Raw genomic sequence first — 14032 nt, forward strand, 5'->3', positions numbered from 1 at the left:
TTTGACTTACTTGGCCTAACCACATTTCTTCTTGTCTATAACCCTAAAACTAATCTTCAACCATCAATACCTAATTGTCCACATCGTCTCCCTGATGCTCCATCACAAAATCTCTTTACAAAGATGCAAATCTATATTTAAGGACCCGACCAAGTATTAAATCCAAAATTATCATTCCATTTCATTGCCACGCTTTCAATTCTCATTTTTCATCTTGATCACAAACAAAATCCATTTCAGCTACTTGCTGATTCATCCGATTCTCGCTCACCAGGTTCGATTTTCGGACTTCAAGTTATCAATTTTGTTATTTGTATATTTAATTATCCGTACGCTGATTAATTTTGGAATAGACGAAATTTACATATATCTGGGTTTGGCATCGTACAATTATTAAATATGGTTTTCTGAATTGAAAAAATATATATTAAGTTTCTTAGAAATCCAACTCAACGAAGCAGATTAGGATCATAAGGTTTTATATATATTATGTAGTTTGGCATATCTTGACATTTCTACTCTTTGACTTTTTTTTTCTAGGGTTCGATTTGGTTTTTTTTGGACTTGTGGTGGAGATAATGTTTTTAATGGTGACTTCACAAAGCTCTCAAAATTCACACCCTTAAAAGTGTCATGCTTGGATTTCTATGTAAGCATATTATTATTTCCTATGTTGTTATGTGTTTAACTAGGTGTAAGTGTAACATCATAGATGTTGCTCAGCTTGCCTAGACTATTGCATTTGCTTACTGTTTATTCAGGTATATTTGCTACTTTGATTTCTTACTAATATGCAGGTTTTGTTGTTATAACTAATTCTTTGTTTCTTACTAATATATATCTTTCTTAGACTTTTACACTTGCTTACTGTTTATTCAGGTATATTCTTTTTGTGGTGTTGGCAGATGAGACTCCAGTTTTGCTGGCAAAGCTGTGTCACTTTTAAATTTTCATGGAACAATAAAAAGTGTGGCTGACTGCAGGTGGACTCGGGACTATTTTGCTCACAATATAGCAGGTCAGGAGGTATATATATTATGATCTTATACATGTCATATTATGCATTTGATAGTTGATATGTTTTGGTTTTTTCGGTTTTAAGTATGGTTTGAAGATGGGTTTGGTTTAGTTTTAGTTCTTTCGGTTTTAGGTTTTAAGTTTTTGGTTTTACAATGGGTTTAGGTTCGTCTCGGTTTTTGTGGTTTTATATTTTCAGTTTTCACAATGGGTTCATTGTTAAGGGGTCTGTGTACTTGTATTCATGGGTTGGTAGGTCCAGCACATGAATCTGAATATTTGACTCGAACACGACCCGAAACTGAATTGTATCATACACATGAATCGAACATGACATTCGTATTTGCTGGTTATTTTCTTTTTTGCAACAAGATTCTATAAGAAGTTTTGGCATCTTTTGGCCAATTATTTTGTGTTTGATCAGATTTGATTGAAGCTAGAATGCAAACATGGTTTTTTAAGCTTCTTCTTTTGTACTGGTCAACCTTGTAATTAAAGGTCTAGATGACCTGGAAGTATGTTTGACTATATCTTCGTATCTTGTGAGTTCTAGCTTTTTTAATAAATGGATATGTGGACTATTTGATAATCCTTTGAAGGTTTATACCAATCTCGGTTTACAAACATAAACCTAAATCTAAATTCAATACTACAAGTATAAAGCACAAAATACGACCCAACACCTCCCCCTTGGTTTATAGCTTGATTTCAGCCATCATCAAAATTGTTAACCGAAGACGTATTACATGCTTCTTTACCTTCATTTTCTGCCTTATGGCGTATATACTATGGCTTCTAAATAGACACTTGGAAGTTGCATGTCTTATTTAGTGCCTTTATTCCGGTAATAGTAATCCCGGCTAGTAATCCGGCACAAGTCATGCTACTTCCCAACAGAAGTAGATGATCATGACTTTTTTTAATGAAAACAACAATAGATATTAGGCTTGATTGACTCAGAAGTGTCAAATACGATGTATCTTTGGTAGAACCAGCGAATCCTCGATCACGGTTTGACCGAGAATGCTTCAAAATGTCCTCAAGCCGAAGATCTCTCTGGTTGATCAGGAGAATTTGGTCAGTCCACATTGAAAACATGAGAACACCATCCATCGTCATCATCACATCACCAATCACCATTGATGACCAAACCTGTAACTGCACACAATGACTAAAACAAAATTCAGTAACTTCAAGAGAAATCAAATAAACTTAGCAAACTTGTAAATCAGTTGTATCTAATAATCAACCAATCATCACTGTAAATCCTTCAACCATACTTATTGTGGAAATACCTTGGATAGATTTCTTTACCTTTTAAAGAAATCTGATTGAAAACATAAGGGAACAAGAAATGATTGATGGCGGCGAGTAGGTGAGAGATTAGATGGTTATAATTTCGGAAGATTTTGGAAGATATTGGAAGATGCAAATTTCAAGAGTGATTAATAAAGTGCAAGGAGTGGCTTTTAAACTTCCAACAGACAACCGTCTAGGCCGAGAACACATATGGACCGAGAACATATATGGACCGTGAACAGTTATCCTGAGCCGAGAATTCACATCATGGAAGTTTTCTGGACCAACTTGATCAAGCCGAGAACTAAGACACCCGTTTAGCCCAAGAACTGGCCCACTAATCCAGTCCAACAGTTGTCAAAGTTTTATGGTTAAAAATCTCGAGTCATGGAAAAATTGATTTCTTAAGGACATCTGTTTCGATACGAGTACACATGAGGCAACACTAAAAGAAAAATAAAATAAAATAAAAATAAAAAAAACAAAAATAATTTACATGTCTAGCAGATTTATCAAATATTGGGATCAAATTTCAGCAGTTTAAAACAACCAGCCTTTTAAGAAAAGATCCAAACATGAGATCATATTGATTAGGATACTTTCACAATGATTTATTTTCAGCATTATTATGACATAGTGAGAAGGTTGAAGGCAGGTAATTAAAAAAACTTAGCATGACTTTCATTGCGCTAGTGATATGCTTAGGTTCAATTAGGTATAAAGCTTATATGGACATCACTTATGGAACTATGATGCCCCCTATCTCTTCTCAAGGCTTATTTGGCTTTCCCAGATCACCCCAATTTGACTCCAACCCCCTAATGCTTTATCAAAAGAATTTTCTTTATACAAAAACAATTTTAAGCTTTAAGGTTGAACGTTGGACTTACATGCCATCCGGACTTACAAGCCTTACATTCAGGGTGTTTAGGACTTACTTGTATGCCCCATCCCTATAGTTCCCTGGTGCCCCTTTAAGCTTATAAAAACAAATTTAATTTGTAATAATTTTCATATATATGTATACAATTTATTTATTTATTTATTTTTAACTCTTGGCGATCAAGACACTAACGGGCTCGTGTATGACTGAGTAATTAATTTTTTGCCTATCATTCGGAGAGATGTATCTAGGGACATGCAAACATCTTCAAAATGAATCTCCACAATAAGTTTAGCAGCTTTAGTTTGTATCACTTCAAACTTTTACTTATCATGGAAAGCTACCATACACATTAATGACTAATCAGAAGCCTTTTTAGCTTAATAACTTCACACGTTAGGCAAACATAATCAATTTACCTATCATTTCTCAAAGTTTGGATCAATTTTCATTAGAAAATATTTTAAGCTTCTATTAAGCTTTAGCTGAATAATAATATCACTTCCCGGATGATAATTTCGAAGACAATTTTAAATTCAGTCACCCCAATCACATTCAATTTTCTGGTGAATGGCTATCCCATGTGTCTACAGGTAGAGAATAGGACCAAACAAATACAAGTATATGTCCCTCAAACCAAGGTGACCGACATAATTTTTAGTGACATAATCAAAACAAAGTTTTATATTCAGTTGCCCCAGTCACTTTCAGTTCTAAGGTTAATGGCTATCCCGTGAATCAGAAGTTGATAACGGGACCAAACATATGAGATATGTCCGTTGAACTTGAGTAACCAACGTAATTTATAGCAACAGAACAACAAAATTTTTTTTATGTGACGCACACACACTCTTTTTATCTTTTTCTCCTCCTAAATTTGTACATTAATTAATGAAATATGAAAATATTTATGTACAAAATTTAACGTCAAAGGTACTCAATCTTCAAAACGTAACATCTTAAGAAACCCTACAAGCACATTGAATCTGGCTGTTCCAACCGGTTTCGTAAATAGGTCCGCCACATTATTATCAGTGTGGACCTGTTCAAGATAAATTAGCTTCCGGTCGTAATAGTCACGAATAAAATGAATTTTGATATCAATGTGCTTGGTTTTAGAATGTTGGACCGGGTTTTTAACAATGGCAATTGCATCATCAATATCACAGAAATAGGAGTGTCAAGAAATTCCAAACCGTAGTCCAGCAATTGATGTTGCATTCATATAACCTAAGAACAGCAGACAGAAGCAGCAACATATTTAGCCTCAGCAGTGCTTGTGGACACAATTTGTTATTTCTTGCATTGCCACGAATGAGTCGATCTCTCAAAAATTAACACCCAGCAGACGTCGATTTCCTGTCAATATCATCACCTCCATAATTGCTGTCAACAAAAGCATACAAATCAAATTATGAATTTTTGGGATACCAAAGACCAAGCTTCGGTTGCCCTTTCAGATATCTAAAAATTTGTTTAACAGCAGTTAAATGAGAGAGATTAGGATTAGCCTGGAAACGGGCACACTGATAGACTGTGAACATGATGTCAGGGCGACTGGCAGTAAGATACATTAGGGACCCGATCATCGACCGATAGTACGTTTGATCTACGGGTTTCCCGTTAGGATCTGAAGAAAGAAGAGGTCTTTCAACCATAGGAGTCGCCGCACTTTTGGAGTCCTGAAACTCAAATTTTGGCAACATATCCTCGATGTATTACCCTTTGAGCTTCAAGTTCAACTGATTTTCCATGAGCACCACGAACTTCTTGATCAATTCAGTTGTCTCACTCTTATTTGATAAGAAAAACATCCAAGTGAAACGAGAGTAGTCATCGGGTGATGACCAGACAGAGATTACTTCAAGATAGACTCAAGACGTGAACTGGACCGAACAGGTCCATATGAAGCAATTGAAAAACACTTGAATGGTATTTATCATCTTTGGCTTGTGTGATTTTCGATGATGCTTGCGCAACGCACAAGCCACACACTTCTCAATCGTCACAAAATCTTTAACTGGCAATCCTCGTACAATGTTGTTCTTTGCAAGACGATTCAGGTTTTTGATATTGGCATGACCAAGACGACGATGCCACAACATGGCATTATGTTCCGACACTTTAGAGAACAAGCATACAATTTCGTCAGGAACATTCTTGTTCATGTCAATCAGATAGGCTTTATCTTTTCTCTGAGATCTGACCAGAACCCACTCCTCAGGTATGACAATACTAGGTTTCAGAATCAAGCATTCTTTGTTGATGAAGTGTGTAGAAAACCCTTATCACAGATCTATGACACGCTGAGCAGACTGTGTTTTAGTTCTGGAACATAGTTAACATTTTCAAACTTTAATACTCCATTACTCACGGTACCCTTCTGAGTAATCTTTCCCTTCTATCCTCCCGCAAAGGAAACATATCCGCCGGTAAATATTTGAATGTCACTCAGCTGAGATATGTCCCTTGTCATGTGTCTGGAACAGCCACTATCAACAAACCATGGTCTGATAATATTCCTCCATAGCTGTTCCTGCACAGTGTGCGAGATTAGTTAGTTTTGGGTGCCCAGTCCATTGTGGTCCTGGGTAAGCCTGACTTGGTTAACCGTGTAATGGGTTTCCATGACATATCCTCATTATTATCAAAAATTGAATTCGAAGACGTTGAGGACTTTGTTACCGGAGACTTGGGCAACCATTTGTAGTTTGGTTTTAAAACTTTGTGATTTACACAAGTGGTTGACTCAATCTTTGGTCTGTGGACAGGAGACACATTTGACTTTACCATGGTAAGCGTTCTCGGTTCAGAGGCCCACTTTGGTCTTGGAACCGAGACCGTGTTTCCTTTCCGCTTTTGGGTCACAATGGGGTTAGACTTGGTTTGATGAGAGCTTGACCTGTCAGCCTTGTTTTTCTTCCAGTCACCGTCAGAGGGCTTTGCCTTATATAACCTCGTGTTATTTGAGTTAAATTTTGTGGAGGTATTCCGAGGCATAGTCCTTTGAGCGTCTGTAGTATGGAACACAAGGAAGTCTAGAGCAATTTCTTGCAATGTGATCGGGAATGGCACAGTTGAAACAGGTTTGCCTTTTTATGTAAAAATCATTGTAGCCGATTCCCCGTCTTGCTCTGTTGTGTGAGCTTGTTTTTCCATCTCTGGACTTATCATTAGAAACTTCACAGTTAACATTACAAGAACCCTTTTCTTTCACATACTTAGGTGACAAATGTTTATTTTGTTTTTTAAGTTCATCAGTTTTATTAAAGGACAGATCACTGCCTCTTGAAGTTCTAGAAAAGGTAACCAAACGATTGTCTTTGCTCTTAAAAACAGAGCCCACATACACATCAGTAGCATTGTTATTTAAAACAAACAAAACAGGCAAATTAAAGGAAACAGTAGAGTCAACAGGTGATTCATCATCTTCCTCAGTCCAGTCCTCAATTATTACTTCATCTGCACACGAGCTAGACACATTAGAATTGTTCACCCTTGAGGTTGATTCAGTTGCCTAGTCTGTATCAACCTTACCCTTGCCAGTTGCAGTTGACTTACCATACTGCATACATTTTTCCTTTTCTTCCTCTTCCTTAGTAAGAGGAAGACTAGTGTAGTTATTATTATAGGGGGGGGGACCATGTTGTAACCTAGACCTACACCTTTATTTTCTTTCCATTTTAACTGTTTCTTTATCATTGATTCCACAACAGAACTAGAGACATCAAACTTTTTGAAGTTGAATTCAGCATTTTTGAATTTATTTGTTAGTTTGAATATCACTAATCTTGATGCTTCTAACTTGGCAGTTAGTTCAGCTATTTTCTTTTTAGCATCTAGATGGTGACAGAACTTTATGCTAAAATCCGATTGCAGTTTGGAAAAATCTTGTTTTTGTGCCTCTATTTTGTCATTTAGAGCTTTTCCAAGTTTCTTAAGTGTTGAGTTTTCATATTTTACACATTCCAATTCCCTCATTAAGTTACTGTTATGTATTTTATACAAGCCTACTTTATCGATGCACAATTGAGAGCAAAGTATAGGACTTACCTCAGTTTGTTTGGTGGAGGTGAAGGCCATGAAAGCATGCTGAAGATCCCTGACCTGCTCCTCAGCTTCGTCTCCTTTTCATCAACATCCATCTCAACAAAATTTGCAACTTCATTGCTCAAATTCAGTGCTACCATTTGATCCTCCCAAGAGAAGTTCTGAACCATCAAACCTCGTTCACCTGTACTCGAACTAGCCACATTCTCTTCTCTTCCACCATTAACCAGAACCATTGCTCTCTCTCTCTCTCTCTCTCTCTATTTCCTTCTTTAGCTGGATTGGTACACTCACGAGCGAAATGCCCCGGCTCATGACAGTTGTAGCACCTTAGAGAACTTTTGTTGAATCCCACTTTCTGATTAGCAGGCACATTCCAATTGTTCCTGCCTGTTCTCTTGGTGAACTTCTTGGCTCTAAAAACAGCCATGGCAATTTGCCATGAAATATCCATCTCCTCCACATCATCAGGGTGTATCTGATCCAGCTCAGCAGCCACAACGGGTTGCACCAGGTCTCCAGCAAGAAAAGCGTTATAGCAGTTCATAAAACCTGCCATTAAGGATATGTTCTCTTGAGTCTCTTTGGAAATGATAGGATTTTGAATGAGAGACTGGCTGGAGGTGGCCATGGAGGCTTGCGATTTCGGTGCAATGGTTGGTTGTGGAAAGAAGACAGGAGTAGCTGGTGTGGGTTGAGTAATGGTTTGACTTTGTGATGACCTCAACATGGAGAAGGTCTGCTGAGGCTGCTGCGATTGAGTTGGCTGACTCTTGAACAGTGAGAAATTTTCTTGTGAAACTAGAGCATTTTTAGCCGGAATGCCATAACTAGCAATATTGTAAGTACTTGCATGATTGATAGCACGCTGCTTGTCGTCCATGTCACAAGTTTTGATAATCGCCATCACCTCAGAGAGAGTCAGTTTAGCTAGATCTTTGGTCTTCTTAATAACAGCCACATTTAGATCCCAGCTCTGTGGCAAGGAGTTAACTAGCTTGTTGTTGATCTCAACAAATGTGAGGTTTATATTTGTAGACCTAATCTCCATGATCAACGAGATGAACCGGTGAAGCTGTTTCTCAAGAGACTCTCCCAAGACATGGTTGAACATGTTGAATTGTTGTCTTAGGAGATCTTGCCTACTTCTCCTTATGTCCTCATTTCCTTCGAACACTTCAATGAGAGCCTCCCAGAGTGGTTTAGCATAATTTAACTCTTTAAATCCCAAGGAAATTTCAGGTGAAAGTGCCATGGTTAAAGTAGCCAGAGCCTTCTCATCTTGCTCAACAATGTCAAAATCAGCATCTGTATACGACTCAACTGGCTTTGTCTCCACTTCTTCAGAACCCTCTCTTTGATAGGTAATAACCCGAGGACCTCTAACTATGCTTCTCCACAGTTTCGCATCCTTTTCGTTTACGTACATCTCAAATCTGAATTTCCACTCAGCAAACCCTTCTGATGTCAGTCGACGGGGCACACGAGTGGCAGCCCCCCATGATGGAGTCGAGTTCTTAATGAAGTGTTGCATTTGAGGACACACTAACACCTGATTGATCCATAATATCCTTGACCGAAAATAGCAAAATTCTTCCGAGAACTCAGAAAGTTGACCGAGAACAGTCAACAATATCTGATAACACACACCAGGTTGCCCGAGAACGACGAATTCAACCCGAGAACAACGAATTTTTCCCGAGAACTTACAAATCCTCCCGAAAACCTTTAATGTTAGTCGTGGACCCTGAGATCTTCTCGAGAGCTTGGAACTCAACCCGAGAACTGAAGTAATTTTACCGAGAACCTGGAATGATTCAAGATATGGTAATCTTAGATATTTAACTATATCCCAAAAATGATGGGATTCAAATTAAATATAAGATTTACCAAAATCTATTCCGAACTAAGCCTTTACCAGCCGAAGAACACGAAGAACAATCTTCTTCAAGCTCCAGAAATCTTTAACCAAGAAGAACTCCCGTAAATCACCTGTAGAATCCTTGATATCACCAATAACCAAGCATACAATAGATCGATAGGCTCTGATACCAATTGTAAGTCCCGTGACGGATCTTTCAATGTGATATCAAGATACTCAATGATTAGGCGGGAACTAATCACTAAGTTGATTCCATAAAACAATCAATAACACACCAAACATGATAAAGAAGGTCCAAAACACACGTATATAATACGTCGGGTGCTTAAACCCTTCTTGTCAACTTACACGGGTAAAACAATAACAATGAACGAACCCCTAACTTCGTTAACATACATGTATATATATCCTACCAACTAGGCCCAAAACAATCTAAAAGCCCACCGAGATCAACTAATCTTGGTTTACAAACATAAGTCCAAATCTAAATTCAATACTACAAGTAAAAACCACAAAATACGACCCAACAATATTAGAAATGCTTAAATTTGAATACTAATCCCGTGTTATTGGTTAATATTATGGGAAGTTGTTGAAATATTTAATTAATCGATATATATATTTTAATAACTTATAGAAAACAAAAAAGAAGCAAAGATTCGGATTTTTTAAAAACATGGTAAATGACTTTTAACTGGTTTAACTATTTTTTTTAAATTAATGTGAAAATGAAATATTCCTTGAAATGTAATGAGGAACATGATTAAGATGTTGTTTATTTTTGAAGACAAAAACTGTCTGCAATCTGATTTCATATCTGCAACTGAAGATGTGGTCTGAAGGTCGGCAATCTAAAAATATAATACTGTTTGTTTTATAAACTGGGTATCGTATGCATAAACTGAAAATTAGTTATCTATCACACATATCATAGTAGATAGAAGTCATTTAACGTCTGTAGACTAGTAAAATAGTTGGTGGTGGGCGGTGGACAGTAGTGGTGGCGGACGGTGGGTGATGGTGGTGATGGACGGTGATGGTGGTGGACGGTGTTGGTGGCGGATGGTAGGTGGTGGTGGCGGACGGTGGGTGGTGGTGGTGGACGGTGAGTGGTGGTAGTGGACGATGGTTGTAGTCGACGGGTGGGTGGTGGTGGTGGTGATGGACGGTGGTGGTGGTGGTGGGTGGGAAGGTGGTAGTGGACGGTGGGTGGTGGTGGTGATGGATGGTGATGGTGGTGGCGGATGGTGGGTGGTGGTGGTGGTGATGGGCGATGGTGGTGGCAGACGGTGGGTGGTGGTGGTGGCGCACGATGGGTGGTGGTGGTGTTGAACATTGGGTGTTGGTAGGATGTTAAGAAGTGTGAAGAAGTTAAACAATAGCTTATTTTTTAAGACCATAAAAGCAGTTTACAGATCTTATTAGAAAAAAAAACAAACAGTTTTCAGAAGCTTATGTCTGCACGCCCGCAGACATAAGCCTCTTGCAGATGTTTTAAGCAAAAACAAACACAACCTAAGTTACAAATAATAAAAATAATAAATATTTCTGTTAACTTACATTATAATAAGTGTGAATCTTAATAATTTTTTATAACATATTTTAATAATAAATGTTATGAATGTAATTTTTTTAAAGTTCTATATATAGCTTTGTTATTTTGAATATAAACGTAATAAACACTTTAGTTATGTACTAACCAACAGATAACACTAACATAAACCCAATTTGTTATATATGTGTATAAAAATAAAATTAATAAGTTAATATAATTTTGAAATTATGTAACTAACTAATGAAAACGATATTCTAGGTTTCAATGTTCTAAATTATTTTGGAAAGCGAAAATAGTGGAATGTGATTGAAGCAAATTTTTTGGTTTAAAATTTTGAATGCTCTTTATTAAGTAATTTGTCTTATAAGATATATTAAATTAAATATATTTAAATGTATAAAAAAGGTATAAATCAAGTCATAAAATATGTGTTTATGAAGCATTTTTGTATGAGTTATGAAAAAAAATATTGAAAACTAAATACTGATCTTCTTATTACTAAAACATTTTATACTACACAAAAAAATTATATAAATAAAGGATTAATTTCATATGTAGCCTTACAAAATGATAAGATAGTTCATATAGTAAATCTTTATGCATATGGATTATAGTTATAATATTCAACTTCAATGATTTAATGCTAACAACAAGATATATATAATAGGTATTCTCCATGTTTGCAATATTTATACAAAATGTTTGGAGAAAATTAAGAAAATACATATTTTCTTGAGTTCAAATGCATATGAGAAAATCATTAAATTAAAATTTGAAACCAATCTTATATAAAGAAAATATGCATTGTTGCTCGAATCCCAGTTTACAAACAATTTGTATTTTACCATACAAATCCAAATTCTTCAACAATGATCCACCTTTATTTTCTCTGTTTGCAATTACCCGTGATTTTAAAATTTTATTTTAACAGACCTGCAACTTCAATTTTTATATTTTCTTATTTTCTTACCATTAATGTTAATAAATAAATCGGTTAAGATTTGCATTTCATAAAAATATTGAATCCATTAATTGAAATAGCTTACAAGATAAGGACCATATATTAAAATTAGTTGAAAAAAATTTAAGAAGGGCTATAAAATTGACAAATAAAAAAAGTGATAGCTTTTTTATTAGAGTAGATAGACGAGTCCTACAAGGGAAACCCCATACATCACCCTATACGCCCCTTATAAGACTATAAGGAGCATATAGGGCCCTGTATAACCCCATAGGAGAGGGGTATTTGATGTCCCTAGAAAACTCCATATTTATCTACATCAGTTTTAAATAATTTATCAAACTTTCCATTCACACCTCTTTAGCTATCAGTTTGGTATGGTTGAACTTTTCAGATTGGGCAAAGTTTAAAAACGTTATCCAAATTCATACTTTGTTCATTTATAATTTTAGTACCTTTTAGGTAGTAATAACTTATTGTATTTATCAATAGGTTGTATTTTTACAACTATTAATCAAATATTTATTTTTATCCTATTTTGGTCAAAAAAAATTTGTCTTCTTCATTTTAATAGCTGAAGATTTTAGCATTGATGCACATTGCTAAAGAGTATTATTTTGTTTTTGTCAATTTTTATATTGATTAGTATTATTTTCAAATCTTTTTATCAAGCAATTATGCAAAACTTTTACCACAAAAATTATACTTCAAGCTTTGTTTGATACATACCTAAAATATTTGTTTTGGTTTATTATGTAGAGCAAATACAAGAACAAATTTAAGTAATTTGGTTACATATCATTTGATTTTCAAAGTTTTATAGATTATGTTTATAAACATGTTTTAAAAATATTTTTTTTCAGCCCGAGTGTCACATGATCATATAAACTAGTTATACATAAGTTAAAAACTGATGTTTGGTACCGGAAAATCCTCACTAGGCTAAGTGACGGAAGTGCCACGTAAACTTTTTGTTTTGTTTTGTTTTTTTTGTTAGAAAATTATAAAGTTGGTGAATGGAAATTAATAATATTAAATTGTTAATAATAGACTTCTCATATTTTGAAACCACTGAATAGAGTTTCTTTATGACACTTGATAAGTTTTATTAGAGTATTAAGTCTCTAATTAAGTAAGACTCCTCATTCACCTACAACTTTTGTATATATAGTAGACTCGGACTCGTTGTCTCATTTGATAAATGGAAAAAGTAGTATACAAATAGATATATACAAGAGAGGTATTTGGAGCATGGAGAACACTTAAAGACCTATATGTTAAGAATCCATAGAGAGGATACTTTCTACTCGATTACATCATCATATTATTCTTCCCATAATTCTTTTTCTCATGAACACCAATATACCTAGCGTAATCTCATGTACGAGTGTGCTATCTCTGGCAATACATACACTGTTCCGGTTGTTATACCTTTGGGAGACAAACTAACTATTTATTTGAGACCTGAAATCTGTTTTAAGGGGAACGTATTAAATATGTGTCTCAACCACACTCGATATATATTGTGTTGTTCATCATTTGTTGCAATAAATGGAGTTAGATACACCAAAGAAAACTAAGACAAACGTGAAGACTCGATTTAAGAAGTTTCTGTTGAAGTTCTAACCAAAGGTATCAACATGAATCTTTATATTAATATAAATTGTATTTTATATTTATTTCCTTTTTGGTTTTATACACAGTATTATAGTACGGTATTTCTTTTGTATAATGAGAGTATCGTTATACTTATTTTATATTATTATTTTTAAATAATATTGTGACCCATGTCTTACATTTTATTCTTATATTTTTAGTTTTTTAGTTTTTTTTATTAGGCCTCATTTGTAAATGCATACTACACTAAAATAACAAAATCAAAGCCTACTCAGAAATAGTTAACCATTTCATCTCATTTATGCACATATTTACATTCTTAATTTAATGTTTAGACTCGACGTTATAAGGCTGTATGCTATGGTGAGAGGCATCGAAGCCTCTCCAATATGCCACGTCAACGCCTCGTAAAAAACGGGGCATCGAAGCCCCTCCCGTTATGGTTTAATGCCCCTTGGACGCCCCAACATATATATATGCATATATATGTGTGTGTGTATGTGAGAGGAGAGAGAGAGAGAGCCCCCTTTCCGCACCCATCTTCATGACCACCGTTCCCCCTTCCGCGCCCCCACCGACGGCGCCCCACGGCGGTGTTCCACACCCTCGGCGCCCCGTTCCTCCCCATTCGGCGCCCCATGGCGACCAGACTAATAAGCCTTGTGGCCATATTCATTCATGAGTGTATACAGCCAGCCATATATGTGCTTGTTTTTTGAAGAGACTTTTAGTCATGCACATGCAAACGCTTTTTTCCAAAGGGATTTT

The sequence above is a fragment of the Bidens hawaiensis genome, unplaced genomic scaffold (assembly GCF_021521415.1).
Source record: "Bidens hawaiensis isolate Kalapana, Puna unplaced genomic scaffold, B.hawaiensis_p1.1 tig00020515_1, whole genome shotgun sequence".
Classification (NCBI taxonomy): domain Eukaryota; kingdom Viridiplantae; phylum Streptophyta; class Magnoliopsida; order Asterales; family Asteraceae; genus Bidens; species Bidens hawaiensis.